Source organism: Tamandua tetradactyla, chromosome 6 (genome assembly GCF_023851605.1).
Source record: "Tamandua tetradactyla isolate mTamTet1 chromosome 6, mTamTet1.pri, whole genome shotgun sequence".
In the NCBI taxonomy this organism is placed as follows: domain Eukaryota; kingdom Metazoa; phylum Chordata; class Mammalia; order Pilosa; family Myrmecophagidae; genus Tamandua; species Tamandua tetradactyla.
In genome coordinates this window covers 112,054,336-112,061,984 of record NC_135332.1, presented here as the reverse complement: position 1 = coordinate 112,061,984, position 7,649 = coordinate 112,054,336, and the positions used below count along the sequence as shown (strand labels likewise).

The 7,649-nt window shown below is 36.5% G+C and overlaps 1 protein-coding gene across 1 annotated transcript in view; it reads right to left on the bottom strand.

The window, feature by feature from the left end:
* Nucleotides 1-5,698: 5,698 nt before the first annotated feature.
* PREX2 (phosphatidylinositol-3,4,5-trisphosphate dependent Rac exchange factor 2) overlaps nt 5,699-7,649 on the bottom strand; it is a 307,122-nt gene continuing 305,171 nt past the window's right edge. The window contains exon 42 of the transcript XR_013178245.1: nt 5,699-6,937. The gene's annotated coding sequence lies outside the window, so the exon portion shown is untranslated. The remainder of the gene's footprint in view (nt 6,938-7,649) is intronic.

Sequence of the window (7,649 nt, the reverse complement as noted above, 5' to 3'; positions counted from 1 at the left end):
CTGGGTGCTAAAAATATGCAATCAACTTGTCAGTAAGGCCATGCATCCTCTGAAACCTGTAGGGGACAATCCTTCCTTGAATTTTCAAGCTTCCTGTGTTTGCTGTCAATCCTTGGCATTACTGGCTTGTAGATGTATCCCTCCAAGCTCTATCTTTGCCTTCACATAGCTGTCATCCCCCTTCCATCTTTACATGGCATTCTTCTCTCTATGTCTGTGTCAAAATTTTCTCTTATAAAAAAAAAATTATGTTAGATTAGGGCCCACCCAAATCCAATTGAGCCTTAATTTACCTAATCACATTTTCAAAGACCCTACTTCCAAATAAGGTCATACATTCTTTTTGGGAGACACATCTCAATCCACAATAATTGGGAAGGAGAAGTCTCCTACAATGGAGTTGTTAAACTGTTTGGAATATAAATTTAGTGATGCTGGTGGATAACCTGCTGTCTATGAAAGGACAGCTGATGTGAGAACAGCAAACATAGAGGAGGGAGAGTCAAGAGATAAAATAGACTTCATATTCCAAGTGCTCTATGTGAGTGGTCAATTATTCACATAGATTTCTTAGATCCATGCCCTCATCTTTAATCCTAATTTTACCTGGTATTCCCTTTGACTATTGGCTAGCTCCATCTGGATGACTTCAAATGTGCGTACATTTTCTTTCCCCAGTTTTTTAGTTTCCTAGGCTGCTCAAAGAGTTATCATGAAGTGGATTGGCTTTAAACAATGGTTTTTTATTAGCTTAGATTTTGAGGCCATGAGAATGCCCAAATCAAGGCATCCTCAAGGTAACACTTTCTTCCTGAAGACCAGCTGCTGGCAATCCTTGGCTCCTCTGCCACTTGGTAAGACATACGGTGGCATCTACTGGTCTCTCCCTTATCTTTCAGGTTTCTTTGCTTTCAGCTTCTTGCTTCCATGGATCTTTTTTTCACTCTCTCTGGATTCATTCTGTTTATAAAGGACTCCATTAACAGGATTAAGGCTTGTTCACATTGAGGTGGGACACACCTAAACTGAAACAGCTTCATCAAAAGGCACTGCTTACAATGGGTCCACACTCACAGGAATGGATTAACTTTAAGAACATGCTTTTCTGAGGTACATACAGTTTCAAACTGCCATACCCCCTAATCTGCAACTCAATTGCCCTCCTTATCATGGAAGGCAATTGTCCAAGCTAAACGATTCTTGATTCTTCCCTTTAATCCACTTCCCTACATCCTGTGGATTATCACAAGTGATATTAATTTACCTTCTAAACATTTTTTGAAACTGTTCCCTTCTCTATTCCATCTGCTATTATTTTATTAACAAGTCCATCATTTTTCCTGTAGACCAGTGTTTCTGAAACGAAAGTATACAAAAAAAAAAAATCTGGAAAGTTGATTAAAAAATAAAATTTCATCCCTAAATTTAATTCATCAAGGAATTTTGACGTACTTGGTCTGAAGAGCTCATTCCAAGAAACACGACTCCAATTATTGCATTAGTCTTCTAACTGCAATGCTGTGAGAGTTGTTACTTTGATTATGCCATTTGTTCACCAATGTAAACCTTTGATAACCTTTCAGGTTGACCACTGAAAGCAAGATAAGCTATAAGCTCCTTAACATGGCCTAACCATGCCTTCCAACTCCAGCCTATTCCTCCAAGCTTGTCTCTACATTCCCCAAATAAAACATCTTTCTGAAGAACATGCCTCTGGAGAGAAGTTCTTTCCTATTACCTTTAAATGGTTTTCTGTGCTGTGCTTTAGTTCAACCTCATAACAACACTTAATATTCCATTACCGAGTGAACATTATAGAGGGCTTGTAGGTAGGCATCTTACAGTAGGTGTTTACAGTATCTTATTTATTCTATGCAGAAACCCTGTGAAGTAAGGTATCATTCTTACAAATTTTACAGCTCAGGGAACATGAGACTCAAAGAGGTAATTTGCCCACAGCTACATAGCAATTAGGTGTGATGTGGGACTCTGAGTCCCACTATGGGTACTACATTATACTATATATCTGGTTACAGGTTTGCCACTTCCTTTAAAATATGAGCTTTTCAAGGGCCCTTGACCAGTGAGCAGGATCCTAATTTCCAACACTGAGTCTGCTACATTTCTCAATGAATGAATGAATGATAGCAGACAGAGAAAGAAAAGGAATCATGATATTTGTTAGCCTCTACTGTACCACAAGATGTAATCTCATTTTCAGGAAGACATTTTCTTTATTAAAAAAGCTACTTCTTATATTATCTTTTTCAGAGGCATTTTAAAAATTCTATATTTTAGTTGATTGAGATAATTGTAGATTCACATTCAGTTGTAAAAAATAATAGAGAGATTCCCTGTGCTCTTTACCCAGTTTCCCCTCATGGTAAGTCTTGTATAACTATAATACACAACCAGGCAGGAAATCAGCAAGGATGGAGAAGAATTCAACAACACTATCAACTAAAATGATCTAAAAGATATTTATAGAATACTCAACCTAACAATAACAGAATGCATTCAAGTGACCATGAAATATATACCAAGTTAAACCATATCCTGTTCCATAAACAAAATTGTGAAAAATTTAAAGGAATTGAAATCCTAGCGTGTGTGTATTCTCCAACTATAATGGAATCCACTAGAAATCAATAATAGAAGGACAATATAGGAATATCTCCAAACATTTGGACATCAAACAACACACTTCTAAATAATCCATACGTCAAAGAGAAATAAAAAATATATATTGAATAAAAAATATACATAGCATATCAAAACACAAAAGCAGTACTGAGAAGGAAATTAATGATACCAACTATTTACAGTGGAAAAAGAAAAGGCGAAATCAACCATCTAATCTCCCACTCCAAGAATTTAGAAAAAGAAGAAAAAAAATAAATCTAACACAAGCAGAAGGAAGGAAATAATAAAGATAACAGCAGAAGTCAATAAACTTGAAAATAGAAAAATGACAGAGGAAACTAATGAAACCAAAAGCTGGTTCTTTGAAAAGAGCAATTGAAAAATATCTAACAACACTAAAAGAAAAAGAGAGAGAAGACAAAACAAATTAAACAAATATCAGGAATGAAACTGGTGCTGTCACTACGTTATGAACAGCTCTACATACATAAACTTAAATGACATGCACAAATTCCTCAAGAAGTATAAATCATCACAACTAAAGAAATATGCATTAGATAATTTGAATAGCCCTATAACCACTAAAGAAATTGAATTTGCAATTTAAAAACTACTCCTCCTCCCTAAAAAAAACTCCAAGCCCAGACAGTTTCACTGGAAAATTCTGCCAAATATTTCAAGAAAAGTTAACACCAGTCAATCATACATAATCTCTTCCTGAAAATAGAAGAGATGGGAACACTTTCCAATTCATTTTATGGAACTACAGGAAACCTGACAGAAGGCAATTAAAAAAAGAAAACTACATGCCAACATCTTTTATGAATACAGATGCTAAAATCCTTAACAAAATATTAGAAATAAGATTCAACATTATATAAAAAGATTTACATGCCATGACCAAGAGGGGCTTATTCAGGGATAGGAAGCTAGTTCTTTATCAAAAAGCAATCTATGTAATCAGGCATATTAATGAGCTCAAGGAGAAAAAAACACATTATGACATTAATTGATGCAGAAAAAGGATTTGGCAAAATTCAACACCCATTCATGATAAAAAAGAAAATCAGAAAAACAGAAATAGAGGGGAACTTCCTTGACTTGATCAAGAGTATCTATGATACCACAGCCAACACTATATTTGATGGTGAAAGATCAAATGTTTTCTCCCATAAGATCAGGTACAAGGCAATTATGTCTGCTCTCACAACTCTTATTCAACATAATACTGGAAGTCCTAGCTGTTGCTTAAGGCAACAAAATAAAATAAAATGCATATAGATCAGGAAGGAAAATATAAAACTGTTCCTGTTTGCAGATGACATGATTGCTCATATAGAAAATACCAAGAAATACTCAAAGAATTTCTCGAACTTAAAAAGTGATTTCAGCAAGGATTCACAATATAAGATAGAAATACAAAAATAATATTTATTTTTATATATTAGCAACGGACACATCAAAATAATAAAATACAATATCATTTACAATGGCATATATTCCCACTTCAATATCTGACCAACAGAAAATGAGCAGAGAGCTTTCCTCAAAGATGCTGGGCTCCCTTCACAAATTGATTTCTCACAGTTATGGTGAAAGGTGTGTCCTCTGGACCCTTCAGAGGTGGGAGAGCTGGTCTTACAAGATATACATGCTCTAACATTCCAATACAATTCTAGCATCTTGAGCTCATTTAGTGTAGGCTGCCTTTTGGTCCATACTTTAGCCATCTCAGCACTTCGAGCCGTTTCTAGCCCTGGGAATTACAATATTGACTCCAGAATCTCTGCTTAGTGGGCCCAAATTAATAAATTCAGCATGATACAACTTTATGTTCCTTCCACTGTTACCCCATACCCTTCACCTCCATTCCCAAACATATTTCCCTGATTTCCTTCTGTTTAAATTGGTAAAAAACATGCAGTTCTTCCGGAGTGTAGTGTACCTCCTCATGGGACATACTTGGTACCTCATCTCTCGGGTCCTGCTGGGATTTAAGTCTACTTGTAGACCTGGAAACAAAGAGGGGTGGTGGGGTTGGGTTCTGAGAGAATTAGCACTATCTTGCAAGTCACCTACCTCAGGGAATTCCATTAAAGTTTATTCAGCAAAGCAGGGTTAATCTCATCAAATGTTGATGGAGGAGCCTCTTCTGCAAAGAAGACTGCAGAATTTATGGGTTCATTGTCTCCAGCTTCATCATGATTTTCCCATATGTCCTCATTCTAATTTTTACTTGAGTAGGACTATCCGTTGGTGATATTTTGTGTAGCTCTATAGGCACATCACACAGTGAACTGAGAGCATCCTCTTTATCATGACAAAGAGAGTCATTAAATTAAAGTGCCTTTAAATCTAATCAGATAAAAGAATCAGTTCCCAAAGCCCTGAAACCAACTCAGAAAACTCATCCTTAAGAATTTGTTCCTCAAGAATCAGCTCAGTACCAAAATCTGTATTGATTAACCTTTTCAAGAGAAACAGAACCAACAGGAAGCATGTGTGTGTTATAAAGAGATTTATTAAGATAACTAATTTGCTCAAATGATTGTAGGGGCTGGCAAGGCCAAATTCCATAGGACAGGCTAGAGGCTGGAAATTCCAGACAGAGTGATACTGAAGTTTTGAGTTTGAATTTCTTAGGGGGGAATCAGCAGGCTGGAAACTCACAGAGGAGTGAGGTATGTAGTCTTGGGGCAGAATGTCTTCTTCTCCCTGGAAACCCCAGTTCTTTGCATTTAAGGCCCTCAACCGGAGGAGATGTACTTACATTATCAAGGGGGCTCTCCTTTACTTTAAATCTACTCATTGTAGATGTTAATCCCATCTCAAAATATCTCCACAGCAATGTGTGTTTGACTAAACATCTGGATACCATAACCTATGGTATGCCAAGGTTACACATAAAATCAATCACCACAGTTAAATAGCGTAGTGTTCCATTTGTAAGACATTCTTGAAATGACAAAATTGTAGGAAAGAAGAACAGATTAGTGGTGCCAGGGGTTAGGCTGGGGCAGGGGAGTGGGTGTGGCTAAACAGCACCACCTGGGATGCAAATATTCTGTATCTTGATTGTATCAATGTCAATATCTTAGTTGTGATATTGTACTGTAAGAAATATTACCACTGAGGAAAACTGATAAGGGGTACACCAGATTAGTATGCATTGCTTCTTACAACTGCATGTGCATCTACCATCATCTCAAAATAAAAGTACAATTAAAGAAAATCCTTAAGTAAAAAGACCTTCCTTGTTCGGAAATAACTTCCACATGATATTTCATACAATTCCAATAAGTTTTTGAGGTTGTATATGAAAGCCTATTTTCACATCATCATCCAGCCTATTTTCTTCACTGCATCTTTTACATTTTCCAGATCTTTCATTAGTGAAGTTACTTCTCCTCCTTTATAGCAGGTTAAATCATGAGGTAACACCATACATTCTAATCTCTTGGGTAAATATTTTTAACAGTGAATCAACATGTAGGCAGATTGAGAAGCCGCCGTTTTTAGTAGACCTAACGTTTTCTGGCAATCAATCTCTGCCAGAAAGAGTGTCCTTAGTTACTCTTTGACCATCATTCATATTCTCACTTATCTTCATTCTTCTGTACTAGAGTGCCCTAAATGGAATACTCTATTGTATTATATCATGTGGTGATCGCTGCCTATTTCTCTGAGCACACAGTCCTGAAAAATACATTTTATCACTCTTCTGGCAAGAAGTTCACAGGCCTCTCTTAAAGGAAAGCAACACAGCAAGTCAAAGGCAAAGAGTCTATGGGCCCTATGACTTGCTGAATTTCTAGAAACTTCTGTACTGAAACTTCCTCCAATATACCCACTCTGATTAGTAGGAAAGGGGTCTATCGTTAGATCTGGACAATTCCAGATCTCAAGGAATTTTACAGATGGACCTAAGTGATGTCTCTGTGACCTTTCTGGACCTGGGGGTTAATTTATCAAATTCCGGCTTTAAGAAAGTCATGAGATGTTTATATCACTGCACTCAGTTGGTGCTCGAATGGTCAGGACAGAAAACCCCATGCTTAGAATATGTATTTTTAATATTTTTTGTGAAGAAAAAATTAATCTTTTACCTTCATGTCATCTAACCTATTATACCCTGGTCATGGTCATTGAACATTTAATCCAAGGAGCCAAGTTTTGAAGAAATGAAGTATCCTCAAATCCAACATCTCACCGTATTACAAGGGTGACATGATTAGGAAGCAAAGGACAGACACAACTGAAGTTCTTAGAATCAGCTCTTCCATATTGCAATAGCCTGGACATAGATGAAGAAGACAGAAAAAAATCTTAATATCACAACTGATTTTTAATTTTAAAACACTTCTACTGTTCATTTACAACAATATTATGTTTTTTCTTCCTTTAAATCTCAATTGTTCCCCCAGCAGATAAAGGCTCTGCCACGTCTTTATCCTTCATGTTATCATGAACATTTTCCTCTTTTAAAGGACTCCAGTAAACTAATCAAGACCCACCTCAAATGGGTGGAGTCACATCTCCCGCTAATCAAAGGTTAATACCCACAATTGGGCATGTCACATCTGTATGGAGATAATCTAATCAAGTTTCCACCCTACAGTGCTGAATAGGTATTAGAAGAAACTGCTGCCTCCACAAGATGGATCAGGATTAAAACATACCTTTTCTAGGGCACATGATCCTTTCAAACTGGCACAATTGTACACTACCTTTCTCCTCCCAAGTCAAGATTTTTTATTAATTTATTGTGGATTCCATTTTCTCACACTTACTACTCATATTAAATTTGCATTCTCAGAGTATACAATAAGCAATCTCCAAAAAATGAAATCCAGTTATTGATTTTTATTTCGTTATTATTTCTTTTCATTTCCTGAGTTTGCCCACACTATTGACAACATATAACCTCTCCAAGCTTGGATCTCATAATTCTTCATCACCTTTTTGTCTCAACTTTCTTATACTCACTGTGTCCAGACCCCTTGGCC